Consider the following 15,405-nt stretch of genomic DNA (forward strand, 5'->3'; position numbering starts at 1 on the left):
TTGATACATGGTGGGACCATGATATCAAGACCAAATGCTATATGCAAGCCTCGATGTCTGATGAACTCCAGAGGCGATTTGAGGACACCGTGAATGCTGCTGACATTCACGTTCAACTCAAGGAACTTTTTGGGGCTCAATAGAGGGCTGAAAGGTTCGCTACTGTAAAGGAGCTAATGACGTGTCGCATGCGTGAAGGGACTTCGGTCCGTGATCATTGGGTACGAGTGATTTGGCTCATACAGAAGTTGGTAACCCTTGATTTGGTGTTGGAGCATGAACTCAACGTGGACTTACTACTTCTGTCTCTTCCTTCTTCGTTTGACGGATTTGTGGTAAATTTCAATATGAACAAGATAGAGGTCTCCCTTGAAGAGATGGTCAATATGCTTGTGACATATGAATCCACATTAAAGAAGGATAAACCGGCTTTCTTGGTGGGCTCCTCTTCTTCTGCTAAGAAGGGGCCAAGTACAAAGGGTAAGAAACGTTCTGCCCCACCCAAGAAAATCGAACCCGAGAAGAAGTATAAGACAAAGGCTTCAAACATGGAAAAATCCAAGGATGTTTGCCATTACTGCAAGAAGCCCGGTCATTGGAAGCGTAACTGCAAGGAATATCTAGAGCAGTTGCGAACTGCAAAGGGTATGTTCTATATTGAAATAAATGTTTCACTTAATACTACTTCTTGGGTATTGGATACCGGATGTGGATCTCACATTTGCAATGATTTGCAAGTGATGACAAGAAGTCGCAGGCTTAGGATGGGTGAGACCCAGCTGAGGCTCGGAAATGGTTCCAGAGTTGAAGCAAAAGCCGTGGGAGATGTTTATTTAATTTTGCAGAACGGTTTTAAGTTACTTTTAAGAGATGTTTTATTTGTTCCGGATTTGATTAAAAACATTATTTCTGTTTCTATGCTTGATAGAGATGGTTATTCTTGCAATTTTGTGAATGGGATTTGCAATATTTACAAGAATGAATGTTTAATTGGAAATGGACAACTTGAAAACGATCTATACAACTTAAAACTAAAAGACGTTCCAATAAATTATGTTGATAAACCGGCAACAACAAACAAAAGGAAAATCGATAGTCAAAACCCGGCAAACCTTTGGCATGCTAGGCTAGGTCATATTTCCTCAAGGAGGATGAACAAGCTAGTGGGAGAGGGCATGTTTGATATGTCTGATATTAACTCTCTACCTACTTGTGAATCCTGCCTAAAAGGAAAAATGACTAAATCTCCTTTTAAAGGGAAACCTGAGCGTAGTCAAAATCTGTTGGATTTGATCCATACAGATGTTTGTGGTCCATTTAGAGTTGGGACTCAATATGGCCACACCTACTTCATTACCTTTACTGATGATTATTCAAGGTATGGGTATTTATATTTAATGAAATATAAGTCTGAAGCATTTGAAAAGTTCAAAGAATTCAAGGCTGAAATAGAAAACAAGCTAGGTAAAAGTATTAAAGCACTTCGATCGGATCGAGGTGGAGAATACTTGAGTACCGAGTTTTTGGACTATCTAAAAGAGAATGGGATTCTCTCTCAGTGGACTCCTCCTATGACACCACAGCTTAATGGTGTATCGGAGCATCGTAATCGAACTTTGTTGGACATGGTTCGATCCATGATGAGCTTCACTGAGCTTCCACCTTCGTTTTGGGGCTATGCGCTTGAAACGGCGGTATTGTTGTTGAACAACGTCCACACTAAAGCAGTGGACAAAACACCATACGAGTTATGGAATGGCAAAGCTCCTAAGTATTCGTACTTGAGGATTTGGGGATGTCCTGCTTACGTGAAGCGGACAGTGGGAGATAAGTTGGATAGTCGATCCAGCTTATGTTATTTTGTAGGGTATCCGAAGAATTCAATCGGATATTATTTCTATTATCCTGCTGAAACAAAGGTGTTTGTTTCAAGGAATGCCACCTTCTTGGAGAAGGAGTTCTTATTGGATAAGAAAGGCGAGATGATGGAACTCGAAGAAATTCGAGAAGAACCCGAAATACAAAATAACGATCCTACACCTCAGGAACCATTGCTGGACACGCCTGTACCTAGAAGATCCGAGAGGACTTCTAGACCTCCTATTCGATATGGTCTTCTTCTTGAAGGGATCAAGATGAACCCGATGTTGGATGTGATCCAAGAAACTTCAAGGAAGCAATTTCTGATGCGGATTCAAATTTATGGCTTGAAGCTATGCAGTCGGAAATAGATTCGATGCATACAAACCAAGTTTGGTCTTCAGTAGATCCTCCCGATGGAATTGTTCCAATAGGGTGTAAATGGATCTACAAGAGAAAGCTTGGGCCTGATGGTAAGGTATTGACCTACAAGGCGCGATTGGTGGCAAAAGGTTATACTCAAAGACAAGGAGTTGACTATGATGAAACCTTTTCACCAGTTGCAATGTTCAAGTCCATAAGAATCCTTATTGCCATAGCTGCATGGTATGACTATGAGATATGGCAAATGGATGTGAAGACTGCTTTTCTTAATGGAGACATTAAGGAAGAAATCTATATGAAGCAGCCTGAGGGGTACACATCCATGGGAAGCGAGCATAAGGTATGCAAGCTTTAGAGATTAATTTATGGTCTAAAACAAGCATCAAGAAGTTGGAACCAAAAATTTGATGAAACAATAAAAGATTTTGGTTTCATCAAGAATCCGGAGGAACCATGCGTGTACAAGAAAGTAGTTAAGGATGCTGTGACATTCTTAGTACTTTATGTTGATGACATCCTACTCATTGGGAATGATGTAGGGATGTTGCAGTCAACAAAGATATGGTTATCAGGTAGATTCTCGATGAAGGATTTGGGTGAGGCATCCTATATTCTTGGGATACAGATCTATAGAGATAGATCTAAGAGAATGATAGGACTCACTCAATCAACCTACATCGACACCATATTGAAACGGTTTTCAATGGATGGGTCCAAGAGAGGACATCTACCCATGTGTCATGGAGTTTCTCTATCCAAGTCTATGTGTCCCAAGACTGATGAAGAGATAGAGAAAATGACACATGTACCATATGCGTCAGCCATAGGTAGTATCATGTATGGGATGATATCTACCAGACCGGATGTAGCATTTGCTCTGAGTGTCACGACCAGATATCAAGCTAATCCCGGTCAAATGCATTGGAAAGCCGTGAAGGACATTCTTAAGTACTTACGAAGGACTAAGAATATGTTCATGGTATATGGAGGAAGAGAACTAAAATTGGAAGGCTATACCGACTCTAGCTTCCAAAGTGACGTGGATGACTCGAAGTCAACCTCTGGATTTGTGTTCATGCTCAATGGCGGTGCTGTCTCTTGGAAGAGTTCCAAGCAAGACACCACAGCGGATTCCACCACTGAAGCAGAATACATTGCAGCATCAGCTGCTGCTAAAGAGGCCGTTTGGATGAGGAATTTCGTCCAAGAGTTGGGCGTCATTCCTGAAGTTGTTGGTCCAGTCCCGGTGTACTGTGACAACACGGGTGCCGTTGCTCAGGCAAAGGAACCAAGGTCTCATCAAAGATCCAAACACGTACTGAGGAAATACCACATCATCCGGGAGATTGTGGAAAGAGGAGACATCACTGTCGAAAGAGTGGCCTCTGCAGACAATATCGCTGATCCACTTACTAAGCCCTTGCCAGGACCATTATTTGACAAACATCGCGAAGCAATGGGTCTACGTAGTATGACTAGTTGGCTATAGGGCAAGTGGGAGATTGAAAGAGTGGGTGCCCGGTGAGCCAACTTGTGGCTAAGGGCTTTGATGACTCTTTGTATAAACAATCTTTTGTTTAATATAATTTACACTTTTATTAATGGCAATCACTTTGTCTTTCTTCATATTGTGATATTGTGATATACTATTGTTGTTTTGATAAAGACCTTGAATATACTATAGTGTATGTAAGATGTGGTAGAACATGGGGATGTCTATCATGAAACGCATCTTATAGTCACTGTATATTCTAAACTGTTCCTAGTCGATTGAGCCGTCCGATAATAAGGATAAGGATCGCTCGAGTTTGAGACTAGCATTTGCGATGCGGAGTACCACGTTTCATTGGTAAGGAACATAGAGATGTTCGAAGCATGCAAATGGATATTCATATGATGAATGATCGAACTACCCTATCCGGACTTTCCAAGTGGTTATCACTTATCGAGTGGATATAGTCCGCGGTTTTGGTTGTACACCATTAGTCCTTACTACTTGAGACATCATTGAGACTCTATATGCTAGTACTGTGCTTTGACTCGTTTACCGACTCTATTGGGGTCATCAGGTGTCGGGATTGGGTACAATTACAACACATATAGGAGTCGATGCTTTGTTGTCAAGGATTCACCACATACTTGTGAGTGTGGATATCCTATGCGATCTGAGGAGATATTAGTGTGACGAATCTCTGGCCAGAGTACATGATGTGATTTAAGAAATGGTTTCTTAGTATCACATGCGATGTCACTATTTGATCTTCAAAATGCATTGCATAGTTATCGAATCTCGAGCGACTCTCGATATACCAATGGTTGTTGATTCGATCGGGATATTTGGATGAAGGGACCGTACTGTACGCTAACCAAAATCTACTGGTTCTTGTAGGCACTATCAGTGATACCTAGGGAATCATGGGGCGATGTTGCTAGGCGCTCATACCATGATTCGATGGGCAAGTCGGAAATTGTTGTTCCGAGTCACAAGGAGTTGTGAGCCCATGGGTAGCTGTATCCCTGAACCATTGAGGGTCACACAGTGTAATGGATTTTTAATCCCCGTTGAGATAGTTAAATTTAAAGAGTTAAATTTAATGAACGAAGAAGTTGGACTTCTTATTTAAGAGTAGAGGAGTAAGATTTCCTAAAATGACATAGGGATGGCCATTTTTGGAAATCACTGAATTCGGATTCAGAAAAATTTATCTTGACTTTAAAAGGTGCATAAATGGTTTCTGTGCACATTGGTGAAATCGGTTTATCAATCGGAGTCACGATGAATTTTATATTAATTTCTGAACATGCGGGTTTTGCTTGTCGGGATTGAACTTATGACTAATGGGCCCTAAGCTGTTAGTGGCCTACATTATAAATAAGTTATTGCAGTACAGAAATTACACACAACAGGTCACAAGGATTTTTCAAAAACCCTAGTTGATTTTAAAAAGGTGGCCATCCCCCCTCTCTCCCTCTACTCGAGAAAAATCCAGCCTGTGATTTTGAATTACAGTCTGGTTTAACGGATCAAATTCGTTAATATCTTCGTAGAAAACTTCTGATAGATTTTCTAGTGCAATCTATCAGAGGGATTAAATATCTATTCGTGGACCTGATTGAAGAACAGTTCGTCCATCAGTTCCAGGGATATACAACAAGAGCAGAGAAATCTGTTGGCGTCCAAAATCTCGATTCGAGATTAAAGGTAAAAATTTTATCATTGTTATTTAATTTTTACACACACAATTTAATCGTAAGGTTGATACCCATTATGGAATCGTTCCATACAAAAAAATTTTAAACTTCCGCTGCACCGGGTATCAATCATAATTGATCTGAACGCCGCGTTTTCCAACAATCAGTTCCCGGGATTTACAAGAAGAGCAGATTAAATTCTGTTGGAGTCCATAATCTCGTTTCGAGATTTAAGGTAAAACATTAATTATGATTATTTGTTTTACTTGTGTGAATTTAATCGTAAAAGTTTTGATACCAAGATATGGAATCGTTCCATATTAATAAAATAAATTTTTAAACTTCCGCTGCACCGGGTATCAATTCTAATTGATCTGAACACGGTTTTCCAACAGTGGTATCAGAGCCAGGTTGCTCAGATCAAACGATTAAATTAATCGATTGTGCAAAATTTTTAAGCCTCGGTTTTTGAAACAAAACAAATTTTTAAAATTAAATTTTTGACGGGAAAAACACGGGCAGCGATTGGATCGCTGCCCAAGGACAGCGATTGTCGCTGCCCAGGGCAGCGCACGGCGCTGCCCAGCGACGGGCTGCCCGGGATTGTCCCGGGCAGCCCGGAAAATTAAAATTTTAATTTTTAAAAATTTTGAATTTTTGAAATTCGAGTGTTTGATCCGATCGAAAATTGTTTTTGATTAGATCACGAGGTATCGGATCGAATTGTTCGAGTCCGAAATTTTTAAAATTGATTTTTGGATAAATTTGAATTTTTGGAAAATTTATAAATTTTATCCGTTAAATTAAATTTTATAAAATTTATTATTTTGGTACAATTAATGATAAGATATGATCTTATGGATGGATAAGATAAAATATGATTTTATCTTTTAATTATGATGTCATTGCATGTTTATCCAATTATTTTAATTATTGAATTAATTATTGGATAAAAGGATGATCGATTGTCATGACCAATATTTTAGGTGTATGTTAGGTGATTTACATTTGTCTTATTGTTGTTGGTGTTTATTAATGGGCTTGGTTTATAGCCCAATATGATTGTCATATGTAATAAAAGTGGGCCTGGTTTATGGCCCGTTCCCACCCCTAAAAATGTATCTCATATTTGTCATCGAAATTTATTGTAAATTTATTAAACTTAGTGGGAGACAAAGTTTTGAAGAAATGGTGGGCCCAGCAGACAATGAAGACCGAAGAAATGTAAATTGGAAGCACAATGTAATAGGATTGCATTGCATACTTGCATAACACCTAGGATTGGACTTAGACTCGTGATTGGCAACCACGGGTCGATTAGTAAATGGGATCGATCATCCTTAAATAATATATGATATTATTGATGTATGCATGTTTAGACATAAATTGTATGAATCCCGCAAGCATACATAAATTGCATGATGAGACAAATTTTCAAAATAAAATCTCTCATTTTAAATATGATTTAAAATTGATATCAAGATAAACAAAAGGGAATTTTAAATATTGTTTAAATATTCCTACCTTCCATCAACGATCAATGTATGTGATGCTACCCGCGGATATGGTCCGGCTCATATTATTGGGGGGGCCCATTCGTCGGAAAGCTGTACATTGGATCGACACATGTTGTAAGTTGGGTGGAACTCCCATGGGATTGGCTCATATTATTGGGGATCCACATGGCGACCGTCCATCACAACTTAATATTGATGGGTCATCTTGACATGTCACAATAAACGGCGTCATATTATTGGGCCCTTATTGGACATGAGGTAAAAACATGGAGGTTGCTTTGGAAGCAATTGGGCTCTACCTTTTGAAAATTATAGTTGGCTGATATTATTCGGGACTATAGTTTGTCAATTGGACTCCATGTTCCCACTAAAGAAAATGTTTCTCGTTTTCACTAGAGGGTAGTGAAATCGTCAAAATAGTGGGAGTGTAATTCATAAAATGAAATTCGCCATATTTTATGTCTTAGTAAATTAATTGAACAAATCACTGATTATTGTCTGTTTCCTTTTCAGTATTTCATTACTATGAATTCGCGTAATCCACTACTCTCAATTCTCGATCAAAACAAGTTGACTGGCGCTAACTATACGGAATGGTTCCGTAAGTTAAAAATCATTTTAAATTCGGAGAAGGCTTTCTATGTGTTAGAGAAGCGTCCTCCGAAGGAAGCCCCGGCTAACACTAGTCCGGAAGAGTTGAAAAAGCTTGACGATTGGTGGGACCATGATGTCAAGGCAAAGAGTTATATGCTAGCATCAATGTCTGATGAACTCCAGAGCCGATTTGAGGATGCGGTGAATGTTGCTGACATTCACAGCGCACTCAAGGAACTTTTTGGAGCTCAGTCAAGGGCCGAGAAATTTGCGACTGTCAAAGAGCTCATGACATGCCGCATGCGAGATGGGACTTCGGTCCGTGAGCATGGGGTACACATGATTGGGCTCATTGAAAAGTTGGTAAAACTCGAACTGACATTAGAGCATGAACTCAATGTGGACTTGTTGCTTCTTTCGCTTCCTTCGTCGTTTGACGGCTTTGTGATGAACTTCAATATGAACAAGATAGAGGCCACCCTTGAAGAGATGGTCAATAGGCTTGTGACTTATGAAGCCACACTAAAGAAGGATAAACCGATACTCTTGGTTGGCTCCTCTTCTAACTCTAAGAAAGGACCAAGTGGAAAGGGTAAGAAATGTTCTACCCCGCCCAAGAAGATTGTACCAAATAAGAAGGTAAAGGCCAAGGCTTCAATTGAGATAAAAGATGAAAACGTTTGCCATTACTGCAAGAAACCCGGTCATTGGAAACGTAACTGCAAGGAATACCTCGAACAGTTGCGAACTGCAAAGGGTATGTTTTACATTGAAATAAATGTTTCGCTTAATACTTCTTCTTGGGTATTGGATACCGGATGTGGATCTCATATTTGCAATGATTTGCAGGTAATGATAAGAAGTCGTAAGCTAAGGATGGGTGAGACCTAGCTAAGGCTCGCGAATGGTTCTAGAGTCGAAGCCAAAGCTATAGGAGACATTTATTTAGTTTTGCAGAACAATTTTAAGTTATTTTTGAGAAATGTTTTATATGTTCCGGATTTGGTCAAAAACATTATATCTATTTCTATGCTTGATAGAGATGGTTTTTCTTGCAATTTTGTAAATGGGATTTGCAATATTTACAAGAATGAATGTTTGATTGGAAATGGACAACTTGAAAACGATCTATATAGCTTAAAATTAAAAGACGTTCCAATTAATTATGTTGATAAACCGGTAACAATAATTAAAAGGAAGGACGATAGTCAAAACCCGGCAAACCTTTGGCATGCTTGGCTAGGTCATATTTCCTCAAGGAGGATGAACAAGCTAGTGGGAGAGGGCATGTTTGATATGTCTGATATTAACTCTCTACCTGCTTGTGAGTCCTGCCTAAAGGGAAAAATGACTAAATCACCTTTCAAAGGAAAACCTGAGCGTAGTCAAAATCTGTTGGATTTGATCCATACAGATGTTTGCGGTCCATTTAGGATTGGTACAAAATGTGGCAACACCTACTTCATTACCTTTACTGATGATCATTCTAGGTATGGGTATTTATATTTAATGAAATATAAGTCTGAAGCATTTGAAAGGTTCAAAGAATTCAAGGCTGAAGTAGAAAACAAACTAGGTAAAAGTATTAAGGCACTTCGATCGGATCGAGGTGGAGAATACTTAAGTACCGAGTTTTTGGACTATCTAAAAGAGAATTGGATTCTCTCTCAGTGGACTCCTCCTATGACACCTCAGCTTAATGGTGTTTCGGAGCGTCGCAATCGAACTTTGTTGGACATGGTTCGATCCATGATGAGCTTCACTGAGCTCCCACCTTCGTTTTGGGGCTACGCGCTTGAAACGGTGCTATTGTTGTTAAACAACGTCCACACTAAAGCAGTAAATAAAACACCATACGAGTTATGGAATGGCAATGCTCCTAAGTATTCGTACTTGAGGATTTGGGGATGTCCTGCTTACGTGAAGCAGACAATGGGAGATAAGTTGGATAGTCGATCCTCCTTATGTTATTTTGTGGGGTATCCGAAGAATTCAATCAGATATTATTTCTATCATCCTAATGAAACAAAAGTGTTTGTTTCAAGGAATGCCACCTTCTTGGAGAAGGAGTTCTTATTGGATAAGAAAGGCAAGATGATGGAACTCGAAGAAATTCAAAAAGAACCCGAGATACAAAATAGTGATCCTACACCTCAAGAATCATCACAAGACACGCCTATCACTAGGAGATCCGAGAGGACTTCTAGGCCTCCTATTAGATATGGTCTTCTTCTTGAAGGGGATCAAAGTGAACCCGTCATTGGATGTGATCCAAGAAACTTCAAGGAAGCAATTTCTGATGCGGATTCGAATTTATGGCTTGAAGCTATGCAATCGGAAATAGACTCGATGCATTCTAACCAAGTTTGGTCTTTAGTAGATCCTCCCGATGGAATTGTTCCAATTGGGTGCAAATGGATCTACAAGAGAAAGCTTGGGCCTGATGGAAAGGTATTGACCTACAAGGCACGATTGGTGGCAAAAGGTTATACTCAAAGACAAGGAGTTGACTATGATGAAACCTTTTCACCAGTCGCAATGTTCAAGTCCATAAGAATCCTTATTGCCATAGCAGCATGGTATGACTATGAGATATGGCAAATGGATGTAAAGACTGATTTTTTTAATGGAAACATTAAGGAAGAGATCTATATGATGCAGCCTGAGGGATACACATCCATGGGAAGCGAGCATAAGGTATGCAAGCTTCAGATATCAATCTATGGTCTCAAACAAGCATCAAGAAGTTGGAACCAGAAATTTGATGAAACAATAAAGGATTTTGGTTTCATCAAGAACCCGGAGGAACCATGCGTGTACAAGAAAGTAGTTAAGGATGCGGTAACATTCTTAGTACTTTATGTTGATGACATTCTACTCATGGGGAATGACGTAGGGATGTTGCAGTTAACAAAGATATGGTTATCAGGTAGATTCTCGATGAAGGATTTGGGTGAGGCCTCCTATATTCTAGGAATTCAGATCTATAGAGATAGATCTAAAAGAATGATAGGACTTACTCAATCAACCTACATCGAAACCATATTGAAAAGGTTTTCAATGGATGGGTCCAAGAGAGGACATCTACCTATGTGTCATGGAGTTTCTTTATCCAAGTCTATGTGTCCCAAGACTGACGAAGAGATAGAGAAGATGACACACATACCATATGCGTCAGCCATTGGTAGTATCATGTATGGGATGATATCTACCAGACCGGATGTGGCCTATGCTCTGTGGCCTAAGCCTCGGAAAAAGAACGAAGATATCTGCTCATGACGGACCGACTTCGAATACACGATCTATGCTAGCTCAAGCACAACATACTCGAAGATTATCAAATTCTAACAACCCAACAAAATTCAAAGTTCGTGGATCGTAACAAAACTTACGTCAGAATGAAGCCCTCATTGCGGTGATCGTGAATCTTAACTCGGATCTGAAATCTAACGATCGGATCGTGCGAATCGGACGGGGAAAAAGCTTGAGAAACCTTCCATGGCTTCTTCTTCTCGGTAGACGCGAGAGAGAGATGGGAGGGAGGAGAGAATAGTGAGTGATGGTGATGTAGATAATAATATTAATAACTCCCCCCAAAAACTAGTCAACCGTCCTATTTGCACTTCGGTCCCTGAACTTCAAATTAAATCGATTCAATCCCGGCTCAACTAATTCCCTTCAATTCAATTTAATTCTAATAATAATAAATTCCACTAATCCAAAAATAATTAATTTCAGGGCCTTACAATTCTCCCCCTTTAAGAATCGATTTCGTCCTCGAAATCAAAAGCAGTTTCATTTCAGAAAACAAGATACAGTTCAAAGACTGCTAGAAAGATTCTTCTCTCAAAATAACTCTGAATCGCGGTTCTAATCAACTCCGCTTCTTGAAACGTTTCTTCAAATCCGAATCATCTCAACTGCATAAATTCAATCTGAATCGGTCTCGCTAAAGAGCTGATACTCAGTTCGGTCAATTCTTAATCGGTCGTCTCAACAAAGTTGGCGACTCAACAATTCTAGTCTCAACCTCAAATAAAATCTGTGGATTTGGCAGCAAAAGACGAGAAGTATGTCGATAAACCTGATGGATACAGAAGATCCAAGTAGTGGAAAACAAAGAGAACTGAAGGAGTAAAAGTCGGTAGGCGAGGTCGCCTATCTCCTCTAGAATCTCAAAAGAACTCGAGAGTTCATCGAGACTGTTCTCTCTCTTATCAAAACTGCCACAACCTCTAAAAGGAGTAATCTTCTGAATTACTCGGCCTCACTAAACATCAACACAGAGATCTGTGTCGGAATTCGAATACTTCGTTCATCCTTCCTCTCAAGTTGTCTTTATCCTAGACAGGAATTCTCCATCCGTCTATCGAACCTCGAATCAAAACCGATCCCAAGTCAGGGAACTCAAAAAATCACCCCAATTCAATTGGGATTCTCATTTCTTCTCGTACAACTAATTTACAACAGATGATATCAAAATACTCGTCTGATAACCGTTGTACAGAAACCTCGTCAAGATGGAAAATTCATTCATCTAGTGCCAAAATCAAGCACTAAAGCTCATCATATCCTCTTAATGTTTATATCGCTAATTCTTGGTTGTCCGTCGTTCTAAGGATAATAAACTGAACTCATTTATATCCGATAACAAAAGTCTCTCAAAGACTGAGTTCAAGAGGAGAGTTAACTCAAAATCTCATTCTGAAAGGACAGGCTTGACAAATTAACTATCTGAATATTCTCCTGACAATAATTCAAATCGTACTGCCGTGAGTGAAATCCATTCTATAAGGAAATAGAAGCAGACTATAGCAACATCTCGATTAAAAACAGATAGTACCTCAAGTCAGACAATTCTATACATTTGTGACCACGTGTCGAACGTTCCAAATTCTATTCTGCACGGATAAACTGCGACACAACAAAAACAATCTGGAATTCTTTCTGACCAACTTTTCAACATCGGTCGAGTCTGGAATTCATTCCGTACGGAGTACAGTAGAATATTTTTGCAATCGATCTATTAAAGCTTAGGTGGCTTCAAATTTCCAGACTGATCGATAGCTCCAAAAAGGTATTCGTCGAAAAGTTATATTCTTTCCATTCTGACAATTAACTGTACCACAGACAGTTGGTTCCTTCTCTCTATCATCTATCAAAAGTGGACAGACTAGCAATTACGAAATCAAACTTTGAATCTCATTCTTCATCTGTTCCTATAAAGGTCAATTCCTCAATCCTCTGAAAATCTTTCGGTCGTCTGAAAGAATAATGAATAACTGCAAAGTGCCAATCTCAAGATACTCTGTCTCAATCAAAATCTCTGGCAAAACAAAACAATTACTCACAACTGAGGTATCTTCAGTGTCCTGAAACTCAGACTGTGTCCAGTACTGACTCTTCTTCAATAAATTCTCCAATTCAAATATGTTTTCTGCGCTATCTTCATCTTCTAAATCAATTCTGGCTCAGTTCGGGCAAGAGAATTCTGATAGACTTCATATCTGTTCTAGACTCCAAATCAGAAGTACACACTCATCGGTTGGCAAAGTCAAGAATAGTAGATAAAATAAGAACAGATCCATCGGCTCAAAGAGAATAACGATAGTAGATAAAATAATAACAAATCATTCTGTTCAAACCGCAGTCGCTACATTGTAATACTTCGGATCATACTGGAATTTCACAATCGGAATCTTCATCATATCAATTCTTTTCTCAATCTCAAAATCAGTTCGGTCGCAAAATTCATACTATGACTTCTCAGTTCAGAAAAGACTTCGAAAATTCATTGGAGATAGAGATGCCCGATCTTACAAGCAATAAGATCACTGTCAGTTCAATATCGTGAATCGGATATCGAGTCTCGTACTGCTTCAGTTGTTACTCCGACTGAGCTATCACATACTTCCTCTGAATAAGAATACCTCCAGAATCTGGATAAGAAGATGCAATGCACTGAATATTATCAGTACAGAGGAAATAAGGAATACTGGAGCTCTGATCGATCTCTTCTTCATGACAAACAAACTGATCTCATAAGATTCGATTCAGGTGCAAGTGCGTTCTCTGGATTTAGATGATAAATCGACTCTATGGCGATAAGAATCTCTCGAAACTCGGCTAGAAACTCAAAATCTTCAATTCTCAGGTACAGATGTCGGATTGGTTTCAATCAAAACAGCTTCGGTCTTGCCATGATCGCAGAAATTCTAGCTCTAGAATAATATGATCGAGGAAAGGACATCTCGATACAATAAAATTCAAACTTCGATAGCATAACATGCAGCGTCTCAGCACGAAATTCCGTAAGACCATTCTCCAATACTCTCTGATAGATTCAGTTCAAAAGATCTGCAATACGGTAGACGAGTTTCACTTCAAACGGTACGACTATACTTCAAGACAATCATACCTCGATCCAAGTCCAGTATTCAGTAATTCTTCCTATCAAACTCTCAGCTGATGATGTCTGATCTCAAGTCATCGCTGAATCTAACCTTATGATTCAAAGGCAATCCAGAAATCTCATCTGGATGATAACAGAAATTCTCTAACCACTGGTATATCAACCAATTCAGGCTAGATTCTAGGACATCAGCTGTAAACAAGAGAATTCCTCCGCAAAATTCTGAAATCAAACGGTTATACAACCAACAAACTCAAGAATCCTGGAATCGAAATTTCTTACCGAAGGATTTCTGCTCGTCTATTGACTCGGATCTGAATCAGTCAACTTTCTGAAGCATCCACAGTAGTTCTGAATTAAAGAAAACAGCTAACAGATAATCAAATCAAATCTGATAACTGGAGTATACGATACTGCTCAGTTACAATCAAATCAAAATCTCAATCAATTCAGAATCTGATAATCTAAAACACAATACTGTTCGGTTTCAACTCATTCCCATAAATCAAAGAATTGCGACTACTGTAAATCAATGGCTCAATAAGACGAGAAGTATCAGATAATTATCAATAAGAAGAAGATAAGGAACGAATCTGAATCATATCAAAATAAGAACATAAACCCTACTCTACTGTCTCTTGCGGTCATCATCGGTGAAATCTAAGTCTGATCCTCGATAAGAGTTCAACTAGAATCTGTTGCCTCGAAGATTGATTCATCAAAAGATTAAGTCCTCATAGATTCTGTTATTGCGGCCGAAAGGAGCAACTGAAACGGCTTGCATCTTTGTCAGAGCTGACTACAAAAGGAATTTCTCTTCGAAGATCTCTCGATAATATCATGATGATGAATTCTGGCAAAGTGTCTAGCTGACGATAAATCTGACAGCTTCTTCCGATCTCAAGGCACTGCTCACTGATTCATAAACTGCTTTCTCTTCGATTAAAGATGATCTCTAAGTCCCTCTAACTCTGATCGAACGATGAAAAGGAATATGTCGAAGAAATTCGGATGAAAGCGGGTTCTAAAAAGTTATCGAACCTTGATTCCCTAATGCTCTCTTCTTCAAATTCTACCAACTTTTATCAATCCTCTAAGTTGGTACCACACTAACCGAATTCTCCGGTCATCTGTGTAGTTCAGAGAATCACCCAACTGATCGATATCTTCTATTCAACTTCTGCATCCAACAGCATTCTCGAAACTCTACAAAATTGATAATCTGAACGACTAAAACCTCCTCGATAGTACTCCCATCGGTGTCAGAGTGACATCTATCAGGGCCTTAGTTTTACAATCTAGATCAGTCAAAGGAGTTACTGCTGGTTGTCGTCTGCTAAAATTATTCAGGAGACAATTCTGATATTCAGTGTGAAAAGGATACCAAAACTCCGTCTCAAAATTCGGTGTCCCACATCTCTGTTCGATAAGTTCGTTCGACTACAA

The sequence above is a fragment of the Henckelia pumila genome, chromosome 4 (genome assembly GCF_033568475.1).
Source record: "Henckelia pumila isolate YLH828 chromosome 4, ASM3356847v2, whole genome shotgun sequence".
NCBI lineage: Eukaryota > Viridiplantae > Streptophyta > Magnoliopsida > Lamiales > Gesneriaceae > Henckelia > Henckelia pumila.